The sequence below is a fragment of the Prionailurus viverrinus genome, chromosome D1, assembly GCF_022837055.1.
Source record: "Prionailurus viverrinus isolate Anna chromosome D1, UM_Priviv_1.0, whole genome shotgun sequence".
NCBI classification, from domain to species: domain Eukaryota; kingdom Metazoa; phylum Chordata; class Mammalia; order Carnivora; family Felidae; genus Prionailurus; species Prionailurus viverrinus.
In genome coordinates this window covers 39,506,507-39,523,296 of record NC_062570.1, presented here as the reverse complement: position 1 = coordinate 39,523,296, position 16,790 = coordinate 39,506,507, and positions in this window count along the sequence as shown.

The window sequence follows — 16,790 nt, the reverse complement described above, 5'->3', positions numbered from 1 at the left end:
TCAGTCCATTGAGCCTCTGACTCTGGCTCAGGTCATGGTCTTGCTGTTCATTGGTTCAAACCCCATTCAGGTTCTACGCTGACAGCTCAGAGCCTGGAGCCTGCTTCCGCTTCTGTTTCCCTCTCTCTCTGCCCCTCCCCCATTTGTGCGCGCGCTCTCTCTCTCTCTCTCTCTGACTCTCTCAAAAATAAATAAGCATTCAAAAGAAAAAAACCTAGGAAAAAATTGCTGAATGAAAATCAGGCGGTCCCTAAAGCACTTAACTATCTGAAGCAGGAATTTCACTTGCTCTGAAATGAGTCAATAAATTGTGGCCTCAAAAACACATCTGGGGGGCACCTGGGTGGCGCAGTCGGTTAAGCGTCCGACTTCAGCCAGGTCACGATCTCGCGGTCCGTGAGTTCGAGCCCCTGCGTCGGGATCTGGGCTGATGGCTCAGAGCCTGGAGCCTGCTTCCAATTCTGTGTCTCCCTCTCTCTCTGCCCCTCCCCTGTTCATGCTCTGTCTCTGTCTCAAAAATAAATAAATGTTAAAAAAAATTTAAAAAAAAACACACATCTAGGTAAAGTTTCTTAAGAACTGAGGACTGGGGTGCGGCACCTGGGTGGCTCCATCGGTTAAACATCCGACTTTGCCTCATGTCATCTCATGGTTTGTGAGTTCGAGCCTGCATCAGGGTCTCTGCTGTCAGCATGGAGCCTGCTTCGGATCCTCTGCTCCCCTCTCTCTGCCCCTCCCTTGCTCACTCTCTCAAAAATGAATAAACATCTAAAGAAAAACCTGAGGACTGAATGAAGTGTCTGAGGGTATGTGTGTGGTAATAAAGCTGAGAGTTTAATGACTTTTTTTTTTTTTAACGTTTATTCATTTCTGAGAGAGAGAGAGCGCAAGCAGGGAAGGGGCAGAGAGAGAGGGAGACACAGAATCTGAAGTGGGCTCCAGGCTCCGAGCTGTCAGCACAGAGAACAATGCAGGTTCGAACCCACAAACTGTGAGATCATGACCTGAGCCAAAGTTGGACACTTAACAACTTAGCCACCCAGGCACCCCAAGTTTAATGACTTAAAAAAGGAGTTTTAGGTAAAAATATAAAAATAAAGTAGGGTTAAAACTGAGACAACCAAAACAAGACTAGTCCTGGGAACCCTAATAACTGTTAGTATATATTGATCACTTACTCTGTGCCTGGGGCTCTCTTAAGCTACTAACATGTATTAGCTGATCTGATGGCTCCAAAAACTTTGAGAGCCACACTCGTACCCATCTTTCTTTCCTTTTGTTAAGTGTTTATTTATTTTTGAGAGAGGGAGAGACAGAATATGAGCAGGGGAGGGGCTGAGAGTGAGGGAAACACAGAATCCAAAGCAGGCTCCAGGTTCTGAGCTGTCAGCACAGAGCCCGTCTCAGGGCTTGAACCCATGAATCATAAGATCACAACCCTGCCGAAATCGAATGCTCAACAGACTGAGCCACCCAGGTGCCCCCCATCTTTCAAATTAGGTCAGACATATGTGGGTTTGAAACCAGGTAAGTCTGACGCCACAATCTCAGCTCATGAGGCTTATACAGAATACCCTGGCAAGTGGGGCTGGAGCAAATGTGGGGAATGGAGGGAGAGGGGAAGGGCACAGGCTATGGCAGGTTATGAGCAGAAAATGGGGACTAAGCTTTCTCCCCATAAGTGGTTAGAAGAGTAATAGTTTTCAGTAGTGGAATGGAATGATCAGATTTGCAGTTAACTGATTTGCTTTAATCAGAGTGATCTATGCATGTGGCTAAAACACAGGTCAAAGGATCTCTAACACAGAACCACACAGCCCCAGCCAGCCAGTCCCTTGGGTACCCACTTTGGAACCATTTCTGGATTTAAGCCTATGAAGAAGTTCCAAATGTGGCTTATCTTTTCTGCCACACAGGCTACCTTTTTGCTCTCTGTGTGGTTAGTTTCTTAATCCTCCAATCTTTTTAATTTTGGAAATTCACTTTTAATTTCCAGGAGATTTTTTTTTTATTCCCTTGTTCTTCATAGCCTGCTGTTTTTGGTTTTATGGATGTAATATCTTCTCAACTCTCGCTGAAGATCTAATCAGAATTTTTGTTAAGTCTTTTTTTTTTTTTTTTTTTTTCCCTAGTGTCTGAATGATCTATTTCCTCCAAGGGCAATCTGTTCTGTTTATCTTAATCTTCCCCTGTGTACTGCTGGTTCTCTCTATGTCTGGTGACCTTGGCTGTGTATCCATATTTAAGAATGACAGGCTGGGTTCATTTTTCTAGCTAGCTGGTATAGGTGTCCTGTGGTTATATCTGTGCCTCTTCTTGCCCCTGAAGAGCAAAGCTGATGGGGAGTTCTGGGTATATGGGGGAAGGCTTATTGGCTAGCAGGCACCTTCTGAATACGGAAGTAAATGAGAACAAGCAAATCTATTTGGTCAGAGCTTGCTGTAACGAGGCAGTCAGTCACCATCACTTGAGTTCTGGCAGACACCCAAAAGCTTTGAAGGGGAAAACTTCAGGTATGCCCTAATGGAGGCTGTTGGCATGGGGAAGCTGTAGGCAGGCTAACGGGAAGCGGGGCATCCTAGGTGGTTGGTTAATAATGTGCATTTGGCTTTCTCTGGTTGATCCTCCATTGGAAACAGGGATAAAAAGTAGGAAAGCTGTCACTCATTAATCAAATCCTGCCTGTCGGGGCCAACTGTTAATTGGGTAATTGGCTGGCTTCCTGGGCTGGTTGTTAAAATAGCGGCCTAACTTCCTGTAAGTTTAATTTAGATAGCAGGTTGGCTTTCTGAGCTGCTTACTGCAGATAATGGGTTGAAACTCTCTATACACCCAACCGTTGTCCATTTATATATGTAGGCTATCAAGATTGAGTTGGCAGGAGCCATACTGGAGTGCAGACCCCTCAAATACTGGGATCAAGATGGTTCTCTTTGGGATGTCAATACCATGTATTTCATGATACATGAAATCTCAGCATTATCCAGAATTTAACTTTTCAGGGAAGACTCCCTCCAGGGGTTAAAGTTGGGTTACCTTAGCTCCAGAACTGAGCAGAAGACAGAACGCTTTTTCTCACTGCTCCCTATGCCTGCCAGCTCTGCCCATAAGAGCTCATCTTCCTTCCAGAAATGAGCTCCTCTTTCCACTTCAGCTGCCTCTTCCATTTCTTCTGGCCACCACTGTGCCCTTTGTGTGTTTCCATATGCTCTCTAGCTTCTAAATATTTATTTATAAAAATTTATTTGAGAGGGAGAGAGAGAGAGCACTAGCAGGGGAGAGGGACAGAGGGAGAAAGAGAGAGTCTTAAGCAAGCTCCATACTCAGCATCCCATGATGCTGGGATCATGACCTGAGCCAAAATCAAGAGCCGAACACTCAACCGACTGAACCACCAGGTGCCTCTATCTTCTAAATATTTTTTGAAATCTCTTGTTCACTGATGGTCTCCTTCACACTCTTTAGCAAAGGAACACTTAGAAAGAAATATCTTTGTGAGATCCTAGTAATTCATTCTACCTTCTGTAATGAGAAACTGCAGATTAAAAAAAGATCTCATTATATATACAGAAGATTAAAAGGGGGCCAAACTGGAGACAAAGAGGCTGAGGACAACATATAGGATGAAATTTATAGGAGGGGAATGACATAAGAAATGCATATGGTAGGAACTTAATTGTGAGTAGAGCTCTAGGAGGCATTAAGTCAGGCTATAGGAGAGACCAGTGAATCAGAATATGGCAGATTCAGAAACAATTAGGAAAATAGAAACTATGGAAATTTGGATCACACTTTTGTATACAGTGCCACAAAATACATAAAAGATGAAGGGTGGAGGAGGGAGAACTATCACAAAGGAAGCAACAGCCTTTGAAAACTCAACTCTGATGCTCCCATTTGTAAGAGGTACTTTCCCTAGTCTAGATTATACCAGGTCTTGGGTGGAGGACATTCCTTCTACCGGATGCAACCCATTCACTTTTCCACATGGGAACATTAAATCTTGTTCAAGTCCTTTCTCAGAGAATGCTGGGAAGTTCTGGGTAGCCAGTGAAAAACAAAAACATGTATGCTTCCCTTACTTTAAGATTCCTTTTTGAATAACTTTCCTGAATAGGACTTCATACAGAAGTGTGGAATTCACAGCAGCCTGACATGAATACACTGGGATCAGACCACCTCTGCTGCCAATAAAAGAATGCTGAGCACCCCTTCTGTTCCTCTTCAACCATGTCCTTGTCCACTCCTTTTCCCACCCCATCCTCACTGACACCCTCCACAAAAATTACTGTTTTCTTAGGTATTTCCCACTGTCCCATTGCGTTTTTTTGTGGGGAAAGCAGGAGGATACAGATTTGGAGATTATTCTGGTGTCCAAGGCAGGTGTCTCTCACATTGGATCACATTCCCCAGCTCCAGCCCATGAGACAGCTTGAGTGTCCAGTCTCTTCTTGCACCTCAGAGGGGCAGTACTCCTGCCAACAAAACCAATCACTTGTTTGCATTTTCCACCTTTCCTTCTGTTCTGCTCACATCCATCCTCAGATTTACCCTCCCACAGAACCAGAAAGCACTTTTAGTAGTGCTTTTGCTACAAACAGACCAAACAGAAAACTCTGGAGGAAGAGAGAGGACTTCCCAGACGGGAGAGGCTGATGATAGGCTTGAAGATGCTGGTGAGATGTCAGCATAGAGCTGTTTATCAGACAATGACTTGGGGTACATAAGAGAGGTCAGAGCTAGAGATAAGAATTTTGGAATCACTTCTCTGGAAGTGTTATTTGACACTTTGGAAGTAGACATGTTTTCTAAGAAAAAAATGTAGACAAAAAAACCAAAAAGCTTGCAGAGAATCTCTAACTTACCTACAGCTTGGAGGTGACTGGGAAAATGGAGCTAGTCAAGTTGCAGGAAAGCAGAAACTAGGGATAGAAGAGAAATGAAAAGAACTATATCTCAAAGGGGCAATATCAAATTCTGAGTTGCCATCCATATGCAAATTAATTCATAAAAAACTATTGAGTTATTACTCTATGCTGGACACTGTGCTGGTCCTGGGGACTGAGGGACTGAGTAACAATGAATAATAACTAGACTATAAATATACGGTTCTGCCCCAGAACCTGTAACAATCAGCCCAGGAAGCCAGCTACTTCCTGCAGGAACCAAAGAAGTCAAACTACTATCCATAACAACCAGTCCAGGAAGCCAAATAATAACCCCTCTAATAATCATCCCCAAATGGCCAGGACTTAATTAATTACTGACAACTTCTCTATTTTTACTCCCCATTTCCAACTTAGGACCAATTGGAGAAAGCCAAATGTGTATTCCTAACCAATCTCATGCAATGGCTCATTTCTGCTTGGCCACTTAAGCTTCCCCATGCCAATAGCATCAAATCAGGACATACCCAAATCCTTTTCTTTTTTCCATTCTTCTGCCTGTCTTTGAGTCTGTCTTTGAGTTTGTCTTTGTCTTCTGCCAAAATCCAACTGATGGTGACTGACACTCTTGCAAGTTTGAATGAATAGTCTGTGCTTGTACTCATTTGGTTGGTCTTCATTGATTTTCATGGATAAAATAATGAGTGAGGCAAACATGATTCCTGTCTTCATGGAAATGATATAGTAGTGAGGAATACAGTAAAAATATGAGTAAACAATAATAAATAAATACAAATGAGATAATCATTTGGAAGGAACCATACAAGGGACTCAGAGAGGATTGGTTGAGGTGGCTAATTTGGATAAGGTAGCTATTTTATTTTTATTATTTTTTTCATGTGTTAACTTATTTAACTTTAATTAATTAAGACAGCTACGATTATTATCCAGAATTTACATATGAATAAATGGAGGCAAGGAGAGATCAAGAAACTTGTCCAAGTTTACACAGTCAGTGACAGGTGCAAATCCAGGCAATTTACTTCCAGAATCCATGCATTAATCATTAAATTCCATTGACAATGTATAAGACAGATAAGATAGCTATTTTAAAGGAGTATGCAGCTTAAGGAACATTTTAAGGATTGAGGTGCATGTTTGTAGAATAAATGAAAAGTGTTATGGGTGGTAAAGTCAAAAGAGAGCTGAAGAGCTGAGGGAATGAGTTCAAAGATGGGTGGGTGATCCATGGCATAAACGCAAAGGTTGACCTTGGCAAGGAGTTGAGATACTTTTTTCATTGAGACAGAAAAAGGGAGAAAATATGAAAAAGTGACTTCAGAATTAAAATATTTCAAATATAAACCACTGACTCAATTAACATTAAGACTTTGCCATCTGTTGGGAGTTTAGAAACCCAGACTACTGGGCTAGTGGGAGCATTCTGGCCAAAGCATGGAGCCTGGGCAGCTGCTCCTTACAGCCAGCTTTCCAAATTCACAGCCCAGGCAGTTTGTCTATCTTAGCCATATGGTTATTGTAAATTTTCCAGAGGATTAATATCTCCCCAAGGGTGATATTCAAAAAACTGAAACAGGATTATTTTCAGGGTGAGGACATTTTATGAATAAAGTGACTAAGAGTTAGTACCAGCAATGAAAAATCAAAAAAATTTAATTCATCCTGGCCTTTTCTGAGCTCTACATTGTGTCTGCAGAGACAGAAGCTGTTTCTGATCCCAGAACAGTCTCTGATTGTGAAGCTGCTGGTCTCGGGTCCTTTGTTTCCCGCTTCACAGAGGAGAACTCTAGAACTTAACAGGCTCTGATTACTTTGAATTAAAGGTGAGCTTTAAAAGGAAGGAGTATTTTTTCCCTGGGATGGATCCTGGTGCCTTAGCAGAGAACTCCCAAAAGCTGGATCATAGGGTGTGGGGGGCCAGGCCCCGGTGCCAGGCTGAGACCAGGTCGAGCAACGTTCCCTGTTGACTCAAGCCAACCCGGTGGTTCCCCCTCCCATTCCCCCATTTTCAAGGGCATACGAAAGCCTTGTCAAGGCTGAGAGAGTTAATTCCTGAAGACTGTGGTCTGCAGGTGTTGGCAGTAATGCTACCTCCCTTTTTCTACCCCGAGTCAGATAGAAACAAACATGGGAATTGTGTTTTGCTAGCAATCTTATCAACAAGGTCTTGTGACCTGTCTAGAAAATGCACAAGAAACACAGAACTAAATGTTTTGGTGGGCAGCAATTATGTGAAACCTGTTTATTCTTAGAATGACCTAACCCATAAGGGTCTGGTTATAAAAGATTGTGTACAGCAACAATAAAGCCGTCACTTGGGCCATCAGCCCAGGGGACCCTCCTGTTCCCAAACTTTCTCTTCTCTCTTTTTTTCTTGCATTCCCCTACCCTCAGGACCCTGACCTCGGTGTTTGTCACGCCGGCCCCGACAATAGGGGTCCCTAGGTGGCTCAGTTGGTTAAGTGTCTGATTTCGGTTCAGGTCATGATCTCAGTTTGTGAGTTCAAGCCCCACATCAGGTTCTTTGTGACAGTGCAGAGCCCCCTTGGGATTCTCTCTCTCTCCCTCTCTCTCTGCCCCTTCCTCATGCTCTCTTCTTCTAAATAAAAAAACTTAAAATCTGGATCATAGATGAGAACAAAAGAAGGCAATGAGAGGGGACCATTTCTCCCCAATGGTTAGGTTTAGAGTTTAACCTCCATGAACACCAGCCAAATGTGGTTTTTGGCCCTCTAAGATAATCAAAATAGCCATAGTAAGACATTAAATAATATATGTTGCTATGTTTTCATTATTAAGTAAAAGGTATAATATCACCCAGTTCTTAATCCATTGGTCTTAGTCCCTCCAGGGAGACTCAGAGGTGGGGTAGAAAAATTTGTCTTACACATTACTTAATTTTTAAAACTAATGGAAAAATTGATGATGTGTGAAAGTAATGAGTGAGATGGAAATATGGGTGAATATTTTTATAATTTTGGTAGAAGAACTTTCTCAAGCCTAGAGCTATGAAAGATTAATAATAGAGTTACTATAATTTTTTAGAAGGCACAATAGAAAGGAAAGGGAAAGGGATTTTTAAAACACTGTAAACAAAGGTAAAAGACAAATGAAAAATAGAGGGAAACATCTACAATATACATATGTATAGATGTTAATAATTTTAATACAATAATAGTTTTTAAAAATCAATATAAAAATATGACTACTCCAATTGAAATATGGGCAAATTATTTGTATAAGCAATTCACATTTAGAATAAAATCTCAACTCCTTACAGGACTTTACTGGCCTCCTTTGGCCTTATAGGTTCCATGGATCTGTCACTGCCTACCTCTCTGACCTCAGCTCCTGACTTTCTCTCCTACTTACTATTCTCTAGCCACATGGGATTTCTTCGAGTCTTGAAATAGACTAAACTCCTTCCTGCCTCAGAATATTTGCACTTATTGTTTCCTATTCCTCTTATGAGTTTGCCCCATATCTTTGCATACCTAAATCTTTCTCATAATTGGGTATTCAAATATCACATCTTCAGAGAAGCCTTCCGCAATGACCCAGTATATACTGCATCACATCATCTTATTTTTGTATAGCTTGTATCACCACCTGAAGTTGCATGTGTGTGCTGTCTTCTCCAACTCCCATTTGAAGGCAAGCTCCCTGAGAGGAGAGCCCCCTATCTCTTGTTTGCTGCACTATCTCTAGCATATAGAATGCTCCCGGGTGCATAGCAGGTGCTATGTATAGCAGGAGCTAAAATGACTAACACAATTAAGAAAAATAAGAACACATGATCCATTAACATGAACAAAGGCTTGATTCCATAGGTAATCAAAGAAATGCAAATGAAAACAATAGGAACTTTCATAACCATTTAGATTGACAATAATCAAAAAGAATATGCTACTGTCTGCTGATGGAAATGTAAATTGGTAGACATTTTGTGGAAGGTAAATTGGTAAAATCCAATAAGTTTAAATTTTTAAATCTTTTGAGCCACAATTCTATGAAGAGTCCTAGGAAAAGATCACTTCTGCTTCAGACCCAAATGATAAAACCTTGAATCTAAGATGCTCATTGAACCTCCAGCACAAGAAACATGAAGATAGCACCAAAACAAATAATACTAAAACTGCTCAAAACTTGGATAAAGAGAAAATCTTAAAACAGCCAGAGAAATAAAAGAGTAAATATATTCAGAGGAACAAAATGAAAGATGACAGCATATTTCTTATGGTAAACAATGCAAGTTAGGTGATAATGGAGAACATCTTCAAAGTGCTGAAAGAAACTGTCAACCTATAATTCTATACCTGGAAAAAGTATCTGTTTGGGGCTGAACTGTGCCCACCTCCAAATTTGTATGTTGAAATCCTAACTTCCCAGTAGCTCAGAATGTCACTGTATTTGGAGATAGGACTTTTAAGAGGTAATTAAAATAAAATAAAGTCGTATGTGTGGGCCCTAATCCAGTATGACTGGTGTCCTTGTAATACCTTATAATAAGAGATTAAGGGGGTGCCTGGGTGGCTCAGTTTGTAAAGTGTCCAACACTTGATCTCAGCTCAGGTCACGATCTCTCAGTTTGTGAGATTGAGCCTTGCTTGGTATTCTCTCTCCCTTGCTCTGACACTCCCCCACTCACACATTTTCTCTCTCTCTCTCTCTCTCTCTCTCTCTCTCAAAATAAAAAAAAATAAACTTAAAAAAAAATAAGAGAATAGGACCCAGATGCAGTCTGAGAGCTAACAATGTGAGGACATAGAAGGCAGCCATCCACAAGCCAAACAGAGAGGCTTCAGAAGAAACCTAACCTGTGAATACCCTGATCTTTAATTTTTGGCCTCCAGAACTCAGGGGAAATACATTTCTGTTGTTTAAGAAACCCAGTCTGGGTATTTTGTTATGGCAACCCTAGAAAGCTAATATATCTTTTAAAAATGAAGACAAAATACTTTTACAAAATATTTTTTAGAAAAATCCGAAAGAATTCATTACTACCAGACCCATACAATAAGAAATGTTAAATAAGCAGAAGAAAATGAGGATAGATCAAAATATAGATCTTCACAAAGGAGTGAGGAACATTGGAAAGATTTACTACATGAGTAGATATGTAAGAGCTTTAAAATTATTTAAATCTCCTTAAAATATTATGTAGTGGGGGAGAAATGGCAGTGTGTTACTGTAAGGTTCTTATACCATAGTAAAGTGGTATAATATGACTTTAATGTTTCTGAACCCAATTTCAATGTGTTTGTGTGGAGTTTTCCCCATATCACCAAGAAATTCTACAACACCAGCTGGATGTTCTTTAATCAACTCAATTCTGACACTATCTACCTGGAGATAGTCCTACAAGACTGTCCCCAACATACATATATTTGAGATGCCATTCACAAGCCCAGGTGATCATCTACACTTCTGTTCAGCTGGTCATAGATTGGAGGTTCCAATGACTCCCTTCTTCAGTTCAATTAATTTGCTATTGTGGCTCACAGGATTCAGAGAAATATTTACTTACCAGATTACCAGTTTATTATAAAGGGATATAATTTAGGAACAACCGGATGGAAGAAATGCACAGGCAAGGTATGGAGAGAGGGTGAGTTTCCTACCAACTCTCCCTGAATCTCTACATGTTCACCAACCTAGAAATTCGCCAAATCCTGTCCTTTTTTTTTTTTTTTTTCAATGCAGGTTTCATTATATACGCGTGATTAATTAAATAATTGGCCATTGGTGACTTAATTCAATCTCCAGCCCCTCTCCCCTCCCTGGAAGTAAGGTGGTGAGATTCAAAGTTCCAACCAGCTAATCACCTGGATGACTCAACTGGCAACCAGCCTGTATTCTTAGATGACTTATGGGCTTTCTAAAAGTCAACCTAATTAACATACCAAAAACACCTTTATCACTCTCATCATTTAGTGTATTCCAAGGGTTTTAGGAGCTCTATACCAGAAATGAGGGTGAAACCAACTATATATTTCTTTCTTTTTAATTCAACAATTAATAACATAAAAATAAATAACATTAATAAGATGTTAATTGAAGTAACCTGATCATCTAATTAAATAACACTTGGAAAGTTCTTAATTCTGATTTTTATGTCATATTATATATTCAAACATAGAAAAACAACTCAAAAATCACTTTAATAACTTAAAACAATATTAACACAAAAAATCATTTTAAACCTTTGAGTTATTTTCAATAACTTTCTTCTTCTTTCATAAAATGTGTATATGTTTTCATTATGGTAGACCTAAAAAAAGAACTAAGAATTCAAGCAATACCTCATTTTAGAGCTAGCTGAATAATTTCAAAAAGGTTTAATAATTCCTACTCATTCTATCAAGGCATATGGGAATAACGAGCAGTGCTAGACATCTAAATTCCTTCGACTTTGCTCCATCCAAATATTCTCAGTTTATTTACTTTCCTTTTCCCTGATGGTTATAGATTTCCTTGCTTTCTCAACTAAAAAGCTTACCCAGCGCTAACTTTTCTAGCTTGTGTTTTTAATCATATTCTTTTTTAGCTGTTCTATTAGGCTTCAAAAATTTCAAACCTCCCATAATTTAAAACCACCACCAAATACTACCATTAATAATAAATCTGCACCCCCCATTTTTCATTTGTCCTCTAAAGGCAGTGCTCTCAAAGCCAGACCTTTATTTAGGATATCTTTCTACCTGGAATGTCTTCCATACTGCCACTCATCAAGGCTCATCCTAAATATAACCTTCTCTTTTATTTGGTCATATATTCTTTCATAAAGGATGTTCACACTAATCATAGCAACCTAAAAATTCATGTTTAGCTCATTTTTTGGTACTTTTCCCTTTTTTAAATATAAATTTTAGGGGCACCTGGGTGGCTCAGTCCATTAAGCGTCTGACTTTGGCTCAGGTCATGATCTCATGGCTTATGAGTTTAAGCCCCACTTCAGGCTCTGTGCTGACAGCTCAGAGCCTGGAGCCTGCTTCAGATTCTGTGTCTCCCTCTCACTCTCTGCCCCTCCCCCATTCACAGTCTGTTTCTCTCTCTCAAAAAAAATAAAGATTAAAATTTTTTTTAAATAAAATAAAATTTTAATTTTAGTTAGCTAACATGCAGTGCAATATTGGCTTCAGGAATAGAATTCAGTGATTCATCACTTACATACAACACCCAGTGCTCATCACAAGTGCCCTCCATAGTACCTATCACCCATCTAGCCCATGTCTCACCACCTCCCTCCATCAACCCATAATTTGTTCTCTATCATTAAGAGTCTCTTGTGGTTTGTTTCCCTCTCTTCTCTTTTTTCACCATTCCCATATGGTCACCTGTTTTGTTTCTTAAATTCCACATATGAGTGAAATCATATGGTATTTCTCTTTCTCTGATTGAGTTATATTGCTTAGCATGATACATCCTAGCTCCATCTACATCATTGCAAATGGCAAGATTTCATTCTGTTTGATAGCTGAAGAATATTCTATTGTGTATGTATGCCACATCTTCTTTATCCATTCATCAGTCAATGGACATTTGGGCTCTCTCCATAGTTTGGGTATTGTTGATCATGCTGCAATAAACATTGGGGTGCATGTAACCCCTTCAAAAGGTACTTTTGTATCCTTTGAGTAAATACCTAATAGTGCAATTGCTGGATCATAGGGTAGTTCTATTTTTAAATTTTGAGGAACCTCCATGCTGTTCTCCAGAGCGGCTGCATCAGTTTGCATTCCCACCAACAGTGCAAGAGGGTTCCCCTTTCTCCACATCCTTGCCAACACCTGTTGTTTCTTGTGTTGTTGATTTTAGCCATCTGACAGGTGTGAGATGGTATCTCATTGTGGTTTTGATTTGTGTTTCCCTGATGATTAGTGATATTGAGCATCTTTTCATGTGTCTGTTGGCCATCTTGATGTCTTCTTTGGACAAGACCAACTATAAATTTCTTATTTAAAAATCACAATATCACAGACTTTAAGGTAATCTGTGATAAGTTAAATATATATAATACAAACACTAAAACAACCACCAAAATAACACACAAAAAAACAGTTCTAGCTATTTACAAAGTAAATAAATGGGATCATAAAAAATAATCCCAAATATGGCACACAAAAGGAAAAAAGAAACAAAGTACAGATGGCACAAATAGAAAACAGTAAGATAGTAGACTTAAGGGGCGCCTGGGTGGCGCAGTCGGTTGAGCGTCCGACTTCAGCCAGGTCACGATCTCGCGGTCCGGGAGTTCGAGCCCCGCGTCAGGCTCTGGGCTGATGGCTCGGAGCCTGGAGCCTGTTTCCGATTCTGTGTCTCCCTCTCTCTCTGCCCCTCCCCCGTTCATGCTCTCTCTCTGTCCCCCAAAAAATAAATAAACGTTGAAAAAAAAAAAATTTAAAAAAAAAAAAAAAAAGATAGTAGACTTAAATCTCATCAAGGAACTAATCATATTAAATATAAATAATCAAACATTCTAGTTGAAAGGCAGAGATTGTTTGGTTTTGATTAAAAAAAAGAAAGAAGACCCAACCATATACAAGAAATACACTTTAAATGTAAACACACAAATAAATAAAAAGTGAAATAAAGGTATATCATGTTAATGCTATGCAAAAGAAATCTGTATTGATATATTAATATCAGACAAAGTAGATTTCACAACAGAGTATTACCAGGGACAAAGGAGTTCATTTTATAATGGTAAAGGTTTAATTCATCATGAGGACATAACAATACACACAAATGCTTGTATACAGAATAACAGAGCTATAAAACACATTAAGCAAAAACTGATAGAACTGCAAGAAGTAGACAAATTCATAACCTTAGTCAAAGATGTCAATCACCTATCTCAATAATTATTGCAACATGTAGATAGAAAATGAATAAAGATATAGAAGACTTGAAGATATCGAGAAGTCTCAATATGTTTAAAAGTATTATTAATACTCGGGGCGCCTGGGTGGCGCAGTCGGTTGAGCGTCCGACTTCAGCCAGGTCACGATCTCGCGGTCCGTGAGTTCGAGCCCCGCGTCGGGCTCTGGGCTGATGGCTCGGAGCCTGGAGCCTGTTTCTGATTCTGTGTCTCCCTCTCTCTCTGCCCCTCCCCTGTTCATGCTCTGTCTCTCTCTGTCCCAAAAATAAATAAAAAACGTTGAAAAAAAATTAAAAAAAAAATAAAAGTATTATTAATACCATATTTTTTCTAAGATCACAATAGAATTAAACTGGAAATCAATTATGATCTCTGGAAAAATTCCAAATATTAGGAAACTAACCGGTGCATTTTTAAATAATGGATCAAAGAAGAAATCAAAATGGAAATTAGACATTACTTTAAACTGAATGAAAATAAACACAACATACTAAAAATTCATAAGATGCTGGTAAAGCAATACCTAGGGTGATAGTCATAACACCAAATGTTTACATTAAAAAACACTAAAAGTCTCAAATCAATGACTTCAGCTTCCACATTAAGAAACTATTTTTTAAAAGATCAAATTAAACTCGAAGTAAGCAGATGAAAGGAAATAATAAAGAGCAAATGCAGAGATCAATGAAATAGAAAACAAAAGAATAACAGAAAAATCAATGAAATAAAAAGCTGGTTCTTTCAGATGATCAATAAAATTGAAACTCTCTAGCCAGATTTATAAGGAAAAAAAAAAGAAATACACAGATTGCCAATATCAGGAATGAGAGAGGTAACATCACTCTAGAATCTATAGATATTAAAAGCATAATAAAGGACAAGCATAATAAGTAAACAACATTATGCTAGTAAAGTCAACAACTTAGATAAAATAAAATTCCTTGAAAGACACAAACTATCAAGAAGATACAAAACATGAGAAGAAATAATCTAAGTAGTCCTATATCTATCAGAAAAATAAACTTATAGTTAAAAAAACATTCCCATAAAGAAAACTCTAGGTCCAAATGGCTTGGCTGATGAATCATACCAAACATTTAAAGAAGTCATACCACCTCTATACAAACTCTTTCAGAAATTTAAAGAAAAAATATTTTCAAACATATCCATTTTGTTATTATTTTATTTTAGAGAGAGAGAGTGAGCAAGCAGGGGAGAGGGGCAAAGTGAGAGAGAGAGAGAATCCTAAGCGGTGTGGATCCCACAACCCTGGGATCATGACCTGAGCTGAAATCAAGAGTCAGATGTTCAACTGAGCCATCCATATACCCCAAAACATCCATTTGCCTTAATAATATATTATGTATAATTATAATCAATATCCTTTCATTAACACATAACATGTACATGGGGGTAATAAAGCTCTGAAGAGACAACAAAGAAAAGTGGAGTTTGATGAAGAAGAAACGGGAGAAGATCCCAGGCAAAGAGCTCTGCTACACAGGATAGAAGAGGATGCTCGTAAGGGAGAGTTCCTCTCTCCAGATGCTCTCAACAACCCAGGAGCAAGAAACATTGCCTATGTTTCACTGAGGTTATACTAATATTTCCAGAGCACTACTGAGTAACAATTGTAGCCAATAGCAATGTTTCACTCTATATCAGCATCTACTACCATTTATTGAGGATCATCCATATGCTGGGTTCTATGCTGGAAATCTCTGTGAGTGATATTTCTTCCTATCCTTACAACCATCCTCTGTTTTAGGAACACCATCAAGTACAGCACACTCCTGCCAGGGTTCTGAGTTTTTTCACCAGTCAGGAGAAGCACAAGATGAAATAATGGAAGGCAAAGAAACCATGAGAAGAATCAGGTTAGATTTATCCATTGATGTAACCCATATGGCAAGCTCCTCCTTTCTTTCTTCCACAAATGATGTCTCTAATAACCTTTCTGGAAGGGAGAAATAGGCAGCAGTGAGGGGCGGGGAACAGGGATAGAATCCATCTTACTATGTCTCCAACTGGGCCATCATCCTCAGGGCATATCATCACTTTGTGGTCTATAATGAAGTTGTTTCCTCAGCCTAGTAGATGAGCTCTGGTAATAACTCTTTTTCTATATTCCCACCTTCCTTTCATTGAATTCTGATGAAAAGTTAAGCCAATCTTTATTGCTAAATCCACATGGGGTTGGAAAGGAGTGATGAAAAAAATCGATTGTCTTTTTTTCCTGATCCAAGTTTCAGTTCTTTGAATAAAAGAATAAAGCTTTATTGTCCAGAGCTTCTAAATATATGCCAATTTCCAATTTTTCCTTCTCTTTTCTTCTCATAGACCTTTCTCTTTTAACCACAAATACCTCTGTCTGACTCTCCCTTCAGAATAACCAATCCCTAGTACCCTTGTTGGGCATTAGAAATCCATAACTGCAGGCATTTGATAAGTGAAAATGGCTTTATCTGATTTAGCAGAACTGTTGGCTGAACTCTGGTCTTACCATCTTCTGGCTCTGCTAGGAAGTAAGGAAGTGGGAGAGGGAGCTTGGGGGCAGTGGAATGTTGGAAAGATAGAAAAACAGGGGGGAATTTTTCCACTCTGAGTTGCAGCTATTTTTTCCCTCAAAGGCATCTGAAATGAAACATATTTTACCACCATGAGGACTCATTTCCTTCTTCAGACTTTCCTATCTCCCATTAGAGAAGTTCAAATTCCTTCTTTTGGCCTATGTCTTAGATAACAGTAACACAAGCTATGAATAGAGACTGCCCCTTTCTACCCTGGTTAAAGCTGTTCTGCAGCGTTCTCACACTGTCTGAGAATTAGGGCTCCATAACTTCATTTTGAACCCATGTTTCTCTTTTGAGTACTGGAGTGAGAAAGAAAGTAGAGTTTTGATTCTCAATCAATACCACCTCTCAATTTGGATAAATTAAAGGCTCCAGCCAACAAGCAATTAATCACAAGATAACCTACAGTGAATGCTAACATATAGAGTG